Source organism: Paramisgurnus dabryanus, chromosome 13 (assembly GCF_030506205.2).
Source record: "Paramisgurnus dabryanus chromosome 13, PD_genome_1.1, whole genome shotgun sequence".
NCBI classification, from domain to species: Eukaryota; Metazoa; Chordata; class Actinopteri; order Cypriniformes; family Cobitidae; genus Paramisgurnus; species Paramisgurnus dabryanus.
In genome coordinates this window covers 1,094,143-1,112,856 of record NC_133349.1, presented here as the reverse complement: position 1 = coordinate 1,112,856, position 18,714 = coordinate 1,094,143, and the positions used below count along the sequence as shown (strand labels likewise).

The following is an 18,714-nucleotide window of genomic DNA, read 5'->3' as shown; positions in this document are numbered from 1 at the left end:
ACTGCAGATCTACCAACAAATCGGATGATTATATTAAGACATTCTGAATGTGTCTGGACACTTTGTGCGGTGAATCTGCTTCTGAAGGTTAATGGGGGTCATTTTCATTATGGACAGAAAGAGGCTTTATTTGCATTTAATTTGTGGTGTGGATGAGCTCATAATGGCTTTGACTTAGAGAGGCGCAGTGACTGCATTTCTGCAGGGATTAGCAGCCAAATTACAGGCAGCTGCTCTGAGAGGGTGGGGTGGGGGTCACCTCTGCACCCCGTCTACACCCCATCATTGCATTAGATCTACTGCATCACAAACAAAGATAAACACACAGAGCACCCGGTGAACTGTTGTTTATCAAAGCCTCCACACATGAAACAGATCCTTCAGCCAGCGTTTTCATTAAAGATTTGCACAAAACTAGAGTTATTTTCTAAATGTCGACAAAAAACTGGTGCAAAATAGCAGCGTTTCCATTAACCGATGTTATGCGACTAAAATGTAATTCTGTTTGTCTTGTGATAAGTCATTTAAAAAATTACAATGACAGGCCTTTTTCGATGTCATACGGTGCCATTCAAACCACCAGGCGGAGGACATCAAAATACAGCAAGCGTGATTCAAAAACAGACAGAACAGTCGACTGCCGAATCGCTCTTGCATTATTTTGATGTATGTCACATGCATGTCAGTCTGTGCCATATTTAAAGAATGGTCATGTGACTTTTCACACATCAGGTGATCTGTAAATGCAAAAATAAAATATATGCAGTTTTGCGATATATTTATTTTTCAAAGTGCCTGAAAAACTACCGAGCGTAAAAACTTTTTGGTGATATATGGGAGTTTATGTAAAAATTTCGTGGTTTCATTGGGGCATTGCCAATTTGCTATTTTTTAAATTACACAATATGAAGGGTAATGGAAACACAACTATTGACTAAATGAAGAGTTTGGTTCCAAAACACAATAAATCCATTTTGACTAATTTTGGTAAAAACGTGTTTTCTATACCAAGAAAGTGAGAAGATGAAAACCAATATTTTCTGTTACAAACTTTCACATAGCATCTTTAGGTTATAATTACAATAAAAATTCAAATCCATAACTTGATTTTCAAAGATTTTTTATAAAAACGATTATTTTTTTATTTTTAAAGGTTTTTTTCAAATGCTATAAACTATTGAATCAATATATAAATGTGCATTCATCTTTGTCATGTTATATTCATTTAGTTGACCAGTGGTACACACTGATTAAAAAAATAAACAACAATGGCATTAATCAAAACACTTACTTGGTCATATAGTCATTGCTGCGGTTGTACTTAGGACGTCATCGCTTAATATTTTAATGGTCCTGCTCAATTTTCGTTAACTTTGAGTAAAATAATGTAAAGTTTTTCATAAGATCCTCTGGGGTCAATGTGTTAGCATGACAGAAGCTTGATGCTGTCGGGGGAACAAGCAACCATCTCCCGAGTGCCTCTCATGAAAATTATTAGATGTTGATAGCTTACGTTTCTGTCCTGTCACAGGTTTATCAATGCCATTAAAATATTATTTTGTTTTTGTTTGTTTGTTGATCACAAAGTACAAAGTAGATGAGGAAAACTGGGATTCTGTGTACTCAGCACGCTGCCATTGTTTGTTAACAATGTGTGGAATGGAGTGCTGTGAACCAAACTCTTCAAAATATTCTGAATATTCATAATATGTTTGCAGTGATTTGCTGGTGATATTAATTTAAACAACATCATAAAACTTACCTTTTTTATTACTCCCTAAAATGCTTAAATCTGATTGGCCAGTTGTGACATTCCAAGGTATGTTATTCCCAGATAAAAAACACCTAACACTAATAACACACGGCTGCAAATCATTTTGACAGGCACAGTTTAATATTACATAAAAATGAAATTTATAAATGTCTTTTAATAACATATATGACTACAAATGATTAAACCAAATAGTGTGTTTGTGACACTTGTATTATCTTAAAACCAAAAGTAAACAGGTTTTCATCACGGAAGGTCTTAAAAATGTGCACATAAAATATTTTAAAAATTATTATTGAATGCTCCACCTTACTTATGAGGTATATAGCAGTGTAATAAGCGGGATAATGTACAGGCAGCCAGTTGTTATCATAAAATAAGTCCCTTCAGTGTGATACAAGATCACCTGATCACACTGTTGGGGTTTTTTCTCCCATAATTTTACAAGGAGAGTGCTTTAATAGCAGAGGTTTTATTCATATCTATTCAGCAAAAACAGTTTCATCTTGAGTAACATGAAAAGCTGAATTTATAGCTAAAAATACATCAATATTTTACACTTAATAGCATCTCAGTTCCAGTCATCTCCATACACACATACACAACTGGGAAAACTAATAAAAACACTTCAGCAAGCAAATATTATAGTGTGTTGTGTATGTGTTTGGTTGTAAGTATAGGTTTGTGTTTATGCACGACGTGTAAGTTGTGATAGTCGCTGAAGAGAAGTCGTGCTGTTTTCGAAGGGAAATCTCCTACTGTGAGAATCGTGTCCTCTCCTGCACCACAACATTCATATTGAAATCAAGAGCTTTGTGTTCGCTCGTCTCAACCTGACAGACTCAGCCGAGCTCCTCTAATCCACACACATCTGATTTAACACTGATCTCTCTCAATCATACACAGAGATGTTTTCTGCATGATACCACACATTACAAACACCTAAAGTTCTTCATAATGTTTTCATATTTATCTCTTATATTAGGAAGGAGATGCAAATTTAAGTCACACTTATTTAATTGTGTGAATGCATTCGGTTAGAAGCAGAAGTGTCAAAGTGATTTTAGTCGCTTCTCCTGAAGTTGTCACGACAGGTGTAATTCAGCACATTTACTCAGATGCATCACATTTAGTTTAAACAAGAATAATGTAAATATTTAATAAAACCTTTGAATGCATGGAAGATACCCAGATATATGTGTTTGAAATGATTTAAAAGATCATAAAACGAATGACAAAATGAAAAGCAACACTTTTACATCCCCAGTCGCACAACAATATATTGTAAATGTTATTCATTCATGTGCTGTCTTCCTTTAAAATAAATGACACTTATATCTGCAGTGACTGAGGCGTCCAAATACTTTTGGCGAAGATTTAAACAAGTTCTCCCATGTTGTATAATTCATGAGAGGTGTTGTTTCAGACGGACAGCTCGGGCTTTCAGGGGAAATCTTTAGCCGGCAGGGTTTTGTGCAGGAGCGCGGATCCTTTGAGAGCCTCTATTGAGTAAAGATGAAGCGTCGCTCCATCACAGACCGAATGACACGCCTCTCTCTTACACTCCACTACAATGTCTGTCATCGACGAGTCGTTCAGGAGGATGAAAACAGGGCCGAGGTTTACAGAGAGAATACCAACAAGGTGACCGAGATGAAATTGAGGTCAGGAAAGACGGAAGAAGGTTGTGTGCTAGACGTCTATAGCTCTGTTTCCCTCTGCAGGCTGAAAAGCCATCGACCGCTGTTCAAAATGTCTCATTTTTTGATAGATGAAATCCTACCGTGGCCAGCTGGTGTTGTGTTGATGTGTTTGGCTGGTTTATGATGTTCGACGGTGGTAAATGTATTCAGAAAGTTCACATCAAACAGCAGAACTTTCAGTATAGTGAAGCTGTGGTGCTGATGCAATAAGCCACCTATCAGCTGCAATGGCTTTGCATGACATTAGCATAAATTAAGAGCCTGAGGTGATTGATATGGATGCTATTGTGTAGAGTATCTGTTTCGGACAGACCGTCTGTTTTACATTATTCATCTTTAAATCACGTGTGTGTATGTATGTAGGGGAGTGCACAAAGTAACGCTTTTTGGCTTTGGCTCTATCATTCAAAAAATATATATTTTTTACACAACCAACACACACATCTGTCTAACAATAGAAATCTTGCATGCATGCATGCATGCGTGTGTGTGTGTGTGTGTGTGCACATGGATGTGTGCTGGGTCTCCGGTGGCTGTGGCTTTACTGGGTCAGCTGGCATCTGCTGCAGGCCTGCAGTTGTCCCCTGACTCATTAAAGATAAGAGCCTACATGAGCAGGTGTTTATCTCTACTGTCACAAACACACACATGTGTGTTACACCTCACAAACATTCTTCTGATGTTAAACATATAGAGTCACATACCCTACCCATAATCCCTCACTGACCGTCTGATGCGTACTTCACACAAGTAGAATAAGCACACGGATGACGTGATGTCATTTTAGGGGTTTGTTTATCAGTCTGCCTGGAAGAGTCGGGTTGATGCCTTCAAAGTTTTAGCTCAGTAGTGAGTAACTAAAGATAATTGAAGTTCAACTTAATTTTATTTATATAGTGCTTTTTACAATTAGTAATTAAAAAATAGAAAGCAGGGAAACACAGAAAATCGATAGACAACATAGGTAGCTAAATACAGTGGCTGAGATTAAACTGAAGGGAGTGCTAGGTTAAGCCAAAGTCGTCTGACTCCCAGGGGTGGAAAAAAACCCATAGGAGAAAAACCCAATGTGAAATTCCTAGGAGAAAAAACCCTCAGAAGTTATATATATATATAAATATATGGAAATGGATAAGGCGATTAGACAGGTTTAGCCAGTGGTCGTTTGGCAGGCATCACATTTGAAGGACGGCCAGTAGATCAGTGACGTGTTGATATTTACGGCAACATTAACTGGGTCTGTTAGTCTACGACAGGAGAGAGAGACAAAATCCTATTAACGTATGTGCCATTCACATGTTGTGTTGTGGTTTAATATCTGCTCGGTTTCAGACAGGCTAACTATTGCAGCATTAGTATATTACCCAGATGAGTTATGTGAATGCTTTGTTCCGTACAAGCTAACTTTTGCAAGATAAGTACATTTACTAGACAAATTATGTGAATGCTTTGTTAAAGAAAAGTCTTAAGTTTAGATTTGAAGTGATCAACTGTTTTTGATTCACGGACATCAGATGGCAAATCATTCCAGAGCTTAGGGGCTAAGAGGAAAAGGATCTACCACATTTAAACACTTTTGATATTCTAGGGATAATTAAGAGACCAGACGTTTGCGACCACAGTGTACGTGATGGATTGTATTCTGATACATGGCCATTTAAGGCTTTATAGGTGATTAGTAATGTTTTAAAATTAAACTGGTAGCCAGTGTAAAGATGCCAAAATTGGGCTTATTATGCACCACTGTGCAGCCATCTAAGAAAGTAAACTCAAAGTCATTGTGAGGTTTATTGTCGTTTTTTGTCGAAATAACATTTCCCAGGAAACCTTGGTGCAACTACAACTTACTGTATAACAACATAACATCTAACATATACAACATTTATCAGTGGCACCACATCACTATGTTGTAGGTTTAAATGCTCTATACACCAATAAATAGGTTTTACAGTTTTATATTTACCATTATGTTCAAACAGTATACAGACTATGAACAATATCGCGTGTGCTTGGGTCACAGAAGTAGATCTGAAGCGGCAGTGCTGTGATTGAGTCTATGCGGCATCCAAACATAATATATCTATGGCTCGTGATCCACTCGTTCAACTGTGATGATGTAATTGGTTACATCTTTGTGATGTAGGAAACCGATGAGATTTCAAACTGCGTGAATGAGACTGTCTTCAATTTTATGGAGAAAATACTCCGCAATGATGTTAAATAAAGTGTTTTTAGCATATTAAAAACACCATATAGACTCATAAACAATAAAAACTTGATTTTTAATACAGGGGGACTTTGAATCCCTAATAAATCTCTGAGCAAAGCAGACTATGTGGGTGTGAACAAGAATATATTTTATCTGATGTAAATGCATGAGATAAAACTGGAGATTCAATGGCATAAACCTGAATCCAGCAAATGATTCCTCTTAGATTAGTGTCTGGTTCATCTCTACACACTGCTGCACCCTTGAAAATACATAAAGCCAATAAGATTAGAGCTTATTAATGTTTTGTACAAATATACATGAGGATTCAATCCAGAGATTCAACAATAGTTATGATGACGCATCGGTTAATTTTTCACCTTGTGTGATTTACCTGACTTCTATCCTCATTTTCCCCCTTTATTTTAAACTTTCTTAATCTCGTATAACCTGTCGGCTGGTGTAATTGGGTGAAACTACTGCTGATTTCTGTGTAAAACACAGTCGGGCTGATGTCGGGCGGCTCGATCTATAGAGTTTCCTGCTGAGCACCTGCAGGTCTAAAACATTACATAAAGTTCAACCTTAAATCAGGTCTCCTGCAAGTATTTCTGAACCCTAAAGCTTTAGTCCTCTTTTCTCTGAGTCTGTCTGTCTGACTGCTTCTCAGTTTCTCTCTCAGAATAAGATGACTGGATTTCCATCCAAACATGAAGCAAATCTTATCAAGATTTGCAAAAAAATAAAAACAAAAAAGTGAATTAGTTGCGTTTTCATCAAGTTGTTCGAGTTAATGATGGTGGTATTGGTAACCAACAGTAAATAAAACAAGGCACGCTTCGAAAAAGGAGACAGGACAGAATTTAGTTACGATTTGGTAAGTTATAAATTTATTAGCAGTGCAGCTTGTAATTGCTAAACTAAATGCTGTGCACAGAAGAAGGAATGCAGAGTTTTTGATGCAGGCACTAACAGCAAGGGCATTACAACGATGATACATATATGATAAAGACAACATCAGCTGATACAGCTTTAATGTTCGCTACATCAAAATGTATTCAGCAAATAGGTTTCTATCTCCCATTATTCACATTTTCATCAAAAACCAACTCAAACAAGCATAAAAACGTTTTTGCAAATTAAAGGATTTTTATTCTGGAAAATCAGCAGCTGTTTTAGTTTTTACTACACATTCACTAGCACGCTAATGACTTTTTTGATAAGTCATGATATCTCTCTCTCTATCTTTGTTTTCTTGTGTGATTGGCAGGTTAGATGATATAATGTGGTTTCTATAGGCAGGTGTTTCCTTTTAAGGTGACGGACACAGCGCTCATAGTAAACACCCACCCACACACACACACACAGTATTCTGTCATTATCCAGAACATGAGGAGTCTTCATCTCGTGTAATTTGTTTTCTTACTGGAGGGGACAAACCCTGGACCCCCAAACACGTGAAACTCATTATCATAATCTCTTTTAATGTCCCGTATGTAAATATTTCTCATGTCTCTGTCTGCCTGTTCTTAGATTCTACATGAAGAATATGATTTACTGATGGCTTGCATGTATTACGGGCAAAAGACTTTAATTCGCTGGAGTGTGGAACTTATTCTTCTTGATAGTTATTTTTTCCAAAAAACAACGAAATTGACTCAAGTGCATGTGTGTGTGAGATTGTGCATCTGTTTGCACGTGTGTGTTCATGTGTTTGTGTGTTTATATGAGTGTTCAGATGGCGTATTTGCTGCCCAGACAGATGGTGAAATCTCTGAGCTATAAACAAACTGGAGCAGCTTTAAAAAGAAGCCTGTGATTATTCTCACTCTTTTTTATGAAACTGCAAATGAGTGTCACATAAAATCCCTCCTTATTTTTGATAGATTAAGTTATAAATTTAATTACTGCTGTAGATTCATCCGTCACAGAGAGTCAGCAGACAGAGAAGTTGCAGCACTGAATATCACAGCATCTCAATGAAAGCATCATATTTAAGGATGATAATTGTCTTTCTGCTGCTCAGAATATAAATGCAGACGATGTGAAGCCGATGGTCCACACACTTGTGTTCTCTCTCGTATAAAATACATCGCCTGTCTTCTTTCTTGCTGAAAGACAGAAAGAGTTTTTGGGGAGGTAGAGAACGTCTCAGCCGCTTACAGATCTCACCAACATGATGCTTTTTAAAAGTTTTGTCATGGCTCATTTCTCCAGCATTGAGGAGAAGATACTGACTGTTCACAGACCGACACTCTTCTGCAGGATTATTTTGGGTTTATGTTGTCAGATGTTTTAGGTAGTGAGACCCGTGAAGGGTAATTATCCAGACGTTCATGTCAGCTCGCACACATGTCACACACGCAAACAGCTGTCCAACTTTTTATGATGTTGTGAAGGTTTGCTCAGTGTTTACACAAACAGCTCCATTGCCAGATTTGATTTATTTTCTCCTGTAACTGTACCACAACAACATGATGCCGAAAAATGACAGATAATCTCATATTATCTGCATCCACTGCCACCCAGTAAAACATATGAAGACGAATTATTCAATCACAGATCCTCAGTCATTTCTTATATTTTCAGACAGGGATGTTTGACTCCGATCGGCTTCTCCATTCTCTTTGTGTTGTTGTTTATTGTACGTCCACATGTGCTGCAGTTATTGTGTTGTAATTGAAAGCTTTGCTCGCTATGCGTGTACAGTACACTGCCCTAAAACACTTGACACATTTGTTTTATTACAGACAGAAGAGATCAGGTCTTTGGTTTTATTTTTTCCCGATGAATGCATCCGTGAAGCCGGGCGGGAAGGTTTCAGCACGACAACAAGAGATTCTGATGGAATTAATGCATAATTCATGTGACTGGATAAGCTTTAATTAAAAGCGCTGCTCGGCATTGTGAGTGAAATGAATGCGTGGTTTTTCTCGCCTGTCGCCGGCTCGTTCGCCCTCGACACGCTCGACTTATCAAAGGCGGCCCTGACTCCTCCCACCCGCGCAGCGTTTGCATAATCTGAGTGCCAGAGGGAAGTCATTACTCTACGAAACCCACAGCGGCACAGAAATCCAGATGCTTACACATCCAGCGTATACACATCCTCGTGCTTTGAGAACATTAGAGATTTTTGACCTGTGTAAATGCTTTGGTTTGACGCTGTTTTCTGGCTGATGTGTGTTGGAGAGCATGATGTGAATAATTGATCGAGCTGCTCAGAGATTCAGATCTGATCTCAGCTGTTGGCTGGATGATGATGGAAAACATCAAATATTGAGATGCTGGACTGAAAGAGGGGTTGAGGGATTCAGTCCACTTCATCTGCAGGGTTGCATGTGTACAGGAACACCCCAACACACAAATGTGCACGCAAACACACACACACACACACACACACACACACACACACAGACACACACACGTGTCTCTGCTCATATACTTAGCTCTTGTTATATTGTACGAGTGTTATAGCCTGTAAAAGTTTTCATTCAGAACACAAATCCCTTAAAGGGACAATATGTAGTTTTTTAAGTATTTTTATTAGTCAAAATCAATGTTTTTATTCATAAATATGTCCTCATTGGTGTCAAATGACCTCTGCCGATCATCTGACTTTTCTTTGTAAGCTTAGAATTCTTCTCTTTATTTACATTGAACGGGTAAGTCCTAGGAGGCTTTGATGTCATTTCGCCATATTGAAAAACTATAATAGCAGAGAGGGACAAAAAGCACTACCACAACGCGTTTTCATTCAGAACACGTGAACCAGCTGAAACGGCCAAAGGAGATCAGTGATTATATAACGGCTACCATAGTAGCAACATGCATTTGGAAAAGCGAGGCGCTAGAGAGCACTATTTGTTTGAACGCAAAATACAATTTCATCACTAGATGGGGGGAAATCCTACTTATTATCACATCTAGGTTTTAATATATCACAGTAATATTAGGATAATGATTCCCTCTTAAGTTCTCATTATTTTACTATGAAATAAAGATGTTTACAAAATATCATGAGATTTACACTCACCTAAAGGATTATTAGGAACACCTGTTCAATTTCTCATTAATGCAATGGTGTAATGGTGTGGGGGATATTTTCGTGGCACACTTTAGGCCCCTTAGTGCCAATTGGGCATCGTTTAAATGCCACGGCCTACCTGAGCATTGTTTCTGACCACGTCCATCCCTTTATGACCACCATGTATCCATCCTCTGATAGCTACTTCCAGCAGGATAATGTCACAAAGCTAGAATAATTTCAAATTGGTTTCTTGAACATGACAATGAGTTCACTGTACTAAAATGACCCCCACAGTCACCAGATCTCAACCCAATAGAGCATCTTTGGGATGTGGTGGAACGGGAGCTTCGTGCCCTGGATGTGCATCCCATAATCTCCATCTACTGCAAGATGCTATCCTATCAATATGGGCCAACATTTCTAAAGAATGCTTTCAGCACCTTGTTGAATCAATGCCATGTAGAATTAAGGCAGTCCTGAAGGTGAAAGGGGGTCAAACACAGTATTAGTATGGTGTTCCTAATAATCCTTTAGGTGAGTGGGCATGAAAACATGGTGCTTAATGGCGCAGTGTGTACATTTTAGCGGCATCTAGCTGTGAGATCGCAAATTGCAACCAACGGTTCAGTCGACAGCACACCCCTCCCTTTTGAAAACACATAGAGAAGCTACGGTAGCCACCACAGGACAAACATGTCATCGTCTGAGATAACATTGTGACAAAAAGCGCTCTGTAAAGCAGTTTATCCGTTTAGGGCTACTGTAGAAACATGAAGGCAACTTCCAGGTAAGGAGACCCACTGTGTATAAAACGGCTCATTCTAAGGTGATAAAAACAATACAGTCCATTATGTAAAGTGTTTATACACCACCGATAATATGTGTTATAAAAGATCATCCTAAAATGTACACATTGCACCTTTAAAAGTCTCAATTTTCTTGACAAATAATATAACTTCTTTCATTATCTTACTTTAATATCATGATGAGATTCTGATTGTTGTGAATGATGTTGAAGTTTTGTTTTTTGAGTTGACTATATGGAACAGAGAAACAGAAAACAGTGATTTCCGTTTCTGCAGATTTAAAGACATTTCCTTCAAGTCTTTGGTGAATGTTTGTAAGACATTAGTTTCCTGATCCTGTTGGACACATTGAAGGTTTTTCAGCCTGTGTAGATGCAGATGAGATGATATTTTACATTCCTGTCTGTGTGCAGAGGCGTCTGTGGACGACGTGTAATCGCAGGCTTGTTTTGCTTCGTAGTTTCCTAATCGTGTTTTTTTTAAGCATTTTTCCATTGGATGAGGTTTGAATAGGAGGCCGTGTAAAGCTTTCTCTCATCTCTGGATTTCTTGCGTTTGTGGCCAGGCATCCCGTTTCTTCACATCGCCATCCAGCAGACGTGCAGTCGTTTCCACTAATGAAGCGACACCACAAACATTCAGCTCATCCCAGTGAGTTTTCTGAGCCAACCACAAATGATAGGCTTGCTAAGACACCAGAGAACAAACATTCATCATCACAGGAAACCCAGAGCCAAGCGACTTGGTCACATGAACACCATGTCTGTCGACTAGCAAAGATTCAGATTGGATGGATGAGGCATTGTTTTCTGAAAAATTTCCATTTTACATTGAGTATAGATGACTTTACAGATTAAAAAGACACATACGGTACAGTATATATATACTGTATATTAGTGCACCAATGATTGGAGCGGGTAGATGTTGTGTGAATCTGCAGTATAAAGAAAAAGAGTTTTGTTTGGACAGTTCAGCAGTGGTTGACTCGATCAGGAGGGATTGTTGTGTTAGACAGAGCTGGGTTTTGTGTTTGAATGACAGGCGGTTGTTTGATGTTATAGTCAGGAGAGATAGCCTGCGGGCCGGGCATCATACACCGTCTGCTGGAGTACAGCAGTCTCGCCTGGAGCGCCATCACTGCTCTTCCATCATTCAGCCTGTGTGCCTTTAAAAACAGACACCAATCCACCAGCGGGAACGCGTCCTATGAGACACCAACTGACCGAAACACTGCAGAAATTTGACAGATAAATGAAGACGAGAGAGTTTAATCATCATCCTAATTCAACAGAGCGACTGTCATTTGTTTTCTTTACACACACATAATCTTATTCTTAACTCAGATATCATTTCTACAGATTTAATTGCTAAACATGATTACATTTCATCTATATAAAATGAAACAACCTCTTATTTGTTTAACTATTTTAAAATGACTATGAATGTCAATTAAATGTTACATTGCTGTGATGATGGAGAAACAGTACCAGCCTGGTCTCACTTGTTATGTAGTATTAATACGAAACTTTAAATACACAAAACATACTTTTTTGTACGTTTAAATAGATGCTAAAGATGTATTTGTAACATTTTATCATAGCATTATTAAGTTTTTACAGCTACAAAACATAAAACATTTACAAATCTTCCTGTATAATTACCCTTTAACCATTTTATCAATAATGTAAAAATATACCACCCTATCTCTACCCTAAACCCAAACCCTTTCAATACCAAAAATTAAAATACGTAATGTATTCTTTTTATATAATGCAACTTAACGGACAGAAATGTGTAGGAAAACAATAATAACAATATAGCATTTAAAAGATATTTAAGCTGCTACAGTACTACCCAAAACAGTTTATTAAAATCAGGTAATGTTAGAAATAAAATGCATAACAGACAGACAAGTGAAATCACAATAATTTATGTATTGCGAAATTTCAAAAGTAGTTAAAATAGGGATGTACTGTACAGAGAAGTGTTAAAGTTATTAATCCATGACGAGAGCGTTAATCAAGTTTCTCTCTGTCAAGGAGCGCATTTCAAATGTCAAAAGTACATCGACTGAAAGACGGCAATATCACAAATCTGTGACGTAACACAAGAGCCAATGAGCGTTTGATATCACTGTCGTAAAGCAATGTGTCGTAAAGCTTCTTGAGGCGCAATATTTAAATTAAAATTCAATTTGACGTTTATGGTTGCTGATGAGAACTGGGATCAAGATCGAGGCTGAATTTGGATCTGTTCCTCCCAATCGTATGAATTTTAAAGATGTGAATGAATAAAATTAGCATCTTTTGTAAATGTATGTTTTGGTGTAATTATTAGAAAACGCGTTTTTGTGTCTCATGCCAAACAATCTAAATATTACAAAATGGTTAAATGATTACAGAAGTGTTATTCATTTTAAGGTTTTAAAGTGTAGTCTTGTTTAAAATTGTGTAATTCTCTGAAAGTCATGAAAATTTCATTAAGTAAATGAGTAAACTGTCTTAAATAAAAATACAACTGAATACATCTCGTAAATATGAGTAAGAAACACCTATGCCTGGAGTGATGCAAATGACGCAAATTGGGTGGAGTGTTTGCGGAGAAAACACGCGCTATTTGCCTCAAACGCGTCTTTGCGCAAGTTTAAAATATTTAACTCAACCAAAAAATTTGCATTACGCAAAGTTAAATCCCGCGAATAATCCAGAGTAAGGAATGTGATGCTATGCATTTGGTGTGTGGATAGCATTAGGCCACCACCAACTTTGTTGTTTTAGAAAATTTTTCCTAATCATCCTTAATTATTATTATTATAATTTTGCTCTCTTTATTAAGTTATAATAAAAAATACAGGAAATATATAAATGCTAATGCAATGCTCTGCCCATTGAGCTACAGGAAAACTTAGGGGTCGCCCCTAAAACGTGTGGAAAATATTAGACACGTAGGTTCTTGTCACATGACTTGCGGTGCACTTGTGGCATTCTGAAAATTTGAGATGCGGTGCCGCGCCGCTTCCATTATGAGCGTGCATACATTTGAAATAATGAACTTGAGCATGCAAAAGATGCGATGTGAACCGCCCCATACACTGTCAGAAAAAAGGTTTTGTACCTTTTTTTCTGACAGTGTATGGGGCGGTTCATTATTTCAAATGTATGCACGCATAATACAATGTTGTACCTTTTGAGGTACATTACTGTGTCTTAAGGATCTATTTTGTACCTTTAAAGGTACAGTTAACTGTTTTGTACCCCTAAAATTTAACTTGTACAAAATTGTTCCTTAAGGTACAAAATAGGTCCTTAGATTATAATATTGTACCCCATAAGGTACAAGATTTCAATGTGTTGTATACCCATAAAGGTACAAAAAGGTACCTTTTAGGGTACCACCCCAGCGACAGAAAAAGGAACGACTTTGTACCTTTTTTTCTGACAGTGTACAGTATATTTATGGCAGTATAATGTTGTTTTGGTGGACATACGGTCATTGTTTGAAAGTTACAGTGATGTTGATCGATAGGCACAGGAGAGAGTTTGGGGCTGAGTGTCTGAAGCAGTGAGCTGAGGGTCTTTATTGCTCCTCTCATTGATTTATGTTGTAGAAACTCTTTTTCAACATGTGTGCTGTGATTTACGCCGCTCTGTAATGAATGAGAGTTTATTGTCAACAGGGTTTGGCCGGTGTGATGAATGGTCATACTTATAATCCTCCTGTCAGTGTTTTGTAGACTTCATAACTCAATCTTTACATCATAAAAGTGGGAATTTCCCTGTCTTTGAACAGAAATAGAGGAAACACTGGGAATCTATAGTCAGCTTTAGTTTTGCTCACAGCCGTTTTTCACGTGAATGTTCGCTGTGTCATTTATGAGTTTTATGCACATACTGTACACATGCGTTACTGTAGTCAGATTGTACTGTGGTCATGACTGAACAGAAGCTTTACTGCAAACACAATCAAATCTGTATTGTTTAAGAGATATATTACACTATACTAATGTTTATACTAAACATAAAGAAGATGTGGAATGCATCAGAAGACACAGTGAATGATCAGTTCTAATGTGATAATGTACATTAATAATACAGTAATACTTTATCTGTAAGGTTTAGTGTGGTGATTGTATGTTGTAATTAATAACAGTAGTTCAGATCTCCTGCTGCGTTTAAAAACACAATGTTGTCTGTGTTGCACTGGGCACTGTAGGGTTAATTCCTTCATGTTAAGTGTCTTTTACTGTTGACATGATAAGATTTTATTGTTGATCATCTACCTGAATAAGCACAGATGTGATTTCATCTGACCATCACCCTGAAGTGCGGTGTTATATTCACAGCTGCACATTCCAGCAAGCGTGTGATCCACACACAGATGCATTATGGGAAAGTTGTTTTAACTCCGTGCTCATGGCTTAATTCTGTGATCCTGTCCTGCAGCAATCTGATACAAAAACAGGAGGAATGTTAAGAACTCTCAATAACAACCAAAACCAAACAAACATTTCAGAATTTTTGTTTTATGAAATTCCAGCAAATAAATGTGCAAAATAAGGATATGTTTACAACTGCAAAGTGAAGAAAAATCACTATCCCATCATGCACGGCAAAATATATTTTAAATAAAAATAGAAATCCCAACACCGGACCAAGAAAAAACGCATATAAGTATTTAAAAGAAGACTTTACTTTGATATACGTCCACTTTAGACATTTTACTTACTATAAATAACTTTGCAACTACATATTAACTAAACCAACTAACCCTCATTAGTGCATTAGTAAACTGTTAGGGCTAGTAGAATAAGTTGACATGTAGCTGTAAATTGACTTATTGTGAGTTGAATGTTTGTTGGGTGATCACAATAAAGTGTTAGTAGATATTATACAATGACTAGTAATTGACAAGAAGCTGTAAAATGTCTAAAGTGAACTATTGAAATGGTTTTACATTTATTTCATCCTAAATAGAAATTTGATTTTTTTTTACTAGAAAAAGGTGAAATATGTTAATATACCCAATGAATATAGGCATTTATTTTATATTGATTTGTCACAATCTTAATGGTGATAAAATAGTCTTCATTTTCTTCATTTAGTCACTTTTTCCTGCCATGTGCCGAAAGTAAATGTTGCTGTGTTATATTAAAATGTAAGTTGCCCTGATTCTCCACATTTATAATTTTCTAATATTTAAAAGTAAAAAAGCAAACATTACTCTGTTTATGCATAACTAATGCAGTTTTATTTTTAAAGGTAACTTTTGGAAAAAAAAATATTTTGCCAATCATTTATAAATTAACCTTTGTATGTGTGCCACTGCCTCGACCTCTCCATTATTAGCCTTTAGTACCCGAGTTCATTGAGTTACGTGATGCCTGCTATACACCAACAAAAAATGTTACATTTTAGAAAATGTTTAATTAGAAATATGAAGATCTGCGTCAATGACATTTATCCTTTTTCCTTATCTCACGTAGCATGACAGGCCAAATTAAAGGTCATTGCGGGTCAGCTATGGCCCTATTTAGTCTTTATGACTTTTGTGGCTTTCATCCACTGCTAAACATCATCAGCTCTTTTTTTAACATTAAGGCCATATCGAATTTAACTTTGTTGTTGTGTTTGAGTTTCCCAGTAACTGATGTAATAGTGTTTTATTTATACGCACCATACACAAGGGGGGCCACATGCTGAAAAAGTTTGAGAACCACTGGTGTAAAATATGTACTATATAATCTATACAATCTTAACCACCCATCAGCTGCCAAACCTTCCACCAAATAGCGGTAATACATGATTGCTGTCTTCCCTCGTCTTTATTTTCCACGAGGTATTTGTTCCAGAGTTCAGTTTAGTAAATACTCAGACCATTAAACAAACAGAGACCGGAAGTTAAGTTCACCACACGTGCATCTGATGAAAGTGCCTATAAGACTTTTAAATGTCTTGCTTCTGGGCCAAAGATTAAATTTGAATCAATCATTACAGCAGACGTTATAAATGTCTTCAGTTAGAAATAAGTGAAGATTAAGAGCTCTTGTGGTTGGATGTCAGCGAGCGCAGGATTAACTCAAAGCTGATAATAAATATCATCACATTATACAGCAGCTCAGAAGATCTTTCCATGTTTGCCCGCAGTTCTTCATGTAACATCTCACTGTTTATCACTGAGGATTTGTGGATACGTTGAGGTTTTTTGTACTCTGGATGGTCCTGACGGATTTAGAGAGGAAGATTGAGGAAATTACAATTAACACACACACAGTTTCATCAGATCATTTAAACATAATAAAGTCAAGTCTGAAAGTGTCACATCATTATGTGTGGAGCTCATGCACTCCTAAAAATGAAGATTTTAATGACTGGAAACCTCTGAATGCAATTGAAATCCTTTAGAAAGCTGCTTTTTAATTAAATTTGCACTTAAAAAAAACTATAATCCAAGTGTCGATTAAAATGATTTAAAATCTTCAGAAGACATTCTAAGATATACAACCAAACTCAGACGCACATGCTCAGATCAAAAAGTCTTATTAAAACGTCAGCTTTAGTCACGGCTCAGGGTGTGCGGTGAGTTACGTTTAACGACGGTCTGACGCTGTTCATTACACGCTTTAAGACGTGACGAGACCTTTGCCGAGGGCCGGGGTCAGAGGTTATGACCCATCAGCCTGTCCAGAATGAGTCTGTCTGTCTGAAAGGTTTATGGTGAAAGCCCTTCATCACATTGTGCCTGCTACTTATTCATTCAGCGTTCTCTCGCTCGCACACACTGATAGAATTTTAACTTCTTCTTTATGTAAGAATGCAATCTGGCATTTTCTCTGACTGCTAGCTTGAAAAAAACTATGTTTCTTGGTTTAGACCTCATGAGGCGCCACAGTTTGCTTCAAAATTCATATTGTGATATTTTAATATGAAGTGTGGAGTGATTTCATCTTTCAGTTGCTTGAATATCAGGGGGAAATTAGAATAAATTAAATTATCAGCAGGTTTAGCAGTGTGAAATTAGTTAAAGGTTTAATCTGACAGTGTTTACTAGTGGAGCAGAAGTGATTCACATTTACTGTTTAACCTGAGAGTTACTGTAATGAACTGACAGAAACTGTGAGATTATTATACCCCAAATAACATGTAAATGATTTTAAATGGAGATATTTAAAACATGTTTCTTATAGAATAGATATCATTAAGTCTGCCTGAATTGTGTCTCTAATGTGTAATATAATGAAAAGCTTCACTAAAATAAAGACAAAGAGTGAAATGTAAGGGTTTTGAAAGAGATGTGTTTGACTAGGTCATAAATTAGTTTAGCAGCAGAATATTAAACACTAACTAATCTTTGAGCTCTTTCAAGTCCATCAAGATATAACCGAGATAACATACTGCATACATGCATGTATGTTTGTGTAAAATGTTGAAGTAGTAGAAAAAATGTGTTAAATAGATATATAAACTACCTTAGACTACACCCTGAAAAGCTCATAAATGCTGTTTTGCATTGTAAGTTAATTCTTCTTTGCTCATTATTAACAGAACGTGGATTGAGTTGAATTTCTTGTTTGTGAATGGACAGAATGTCATTGAGCTGTTAAAACTGTAATATTCATTTCGTTGAATGACGAGCGATGGGGAAGATGACATCAGTGGATTTGGTTTTGGGGGTTTGGGTGATGCAATCTGTTCTTTTAGATGGGGTTTAATCCCCCCCCCCCAAAAAAAAACACATACATACACTCACACTGTGCGCTAGCAGTCTGCCATCCATCCATCCATCTCAGTGTAAGAAATTAAGGTTTCATCCTTCCATGAGCTCACACACTTCCAAAAATCCTCCAGGAATGCTTTCCAAAGACTTGGAGAGAGGGGGGAAACAAAGAATGGAAGGAAATTCAAAATGAGAGAGAGAGAGAGAGACATGCATTATTTATTAGCAGTATGGTCACTGGGGAAAAGGAAGATTAGGAGAGAAACAAGTGAGGGAGATTTCTAGCTGGTATTCCTCACACTGCTGTCCATCATCATCATCATCACTGTTGATGAAGCTGCAGCTTGATGAGTTCTCTATCATCTCTATTGAATAGATGCATAACTACACTACAAACTACTAACAAAGACTAGGTGACTTCACTGAAGTATGTTTTGTTTTATTTTATAACAACAAAGTACAGTACATTGGAAGTTTTCCATAAC

The 18,714-nt window shown here is 37.1% G+C and overlaps 1 protein-coding gene across 2 annotated transcripts in view; it reads left to right on the top strand.

The window, feature by feature from the left end:
• The window catches only part of cdk14 (cyclin dependent kinase 14), a 143,328-nt gene that overhangs the window by 120,006 nt on the left and 4,608 nt on the right, over nt 1–18,714 (top strand). The gene's annotated exons all lie outside the window — the stretch shown is intronic.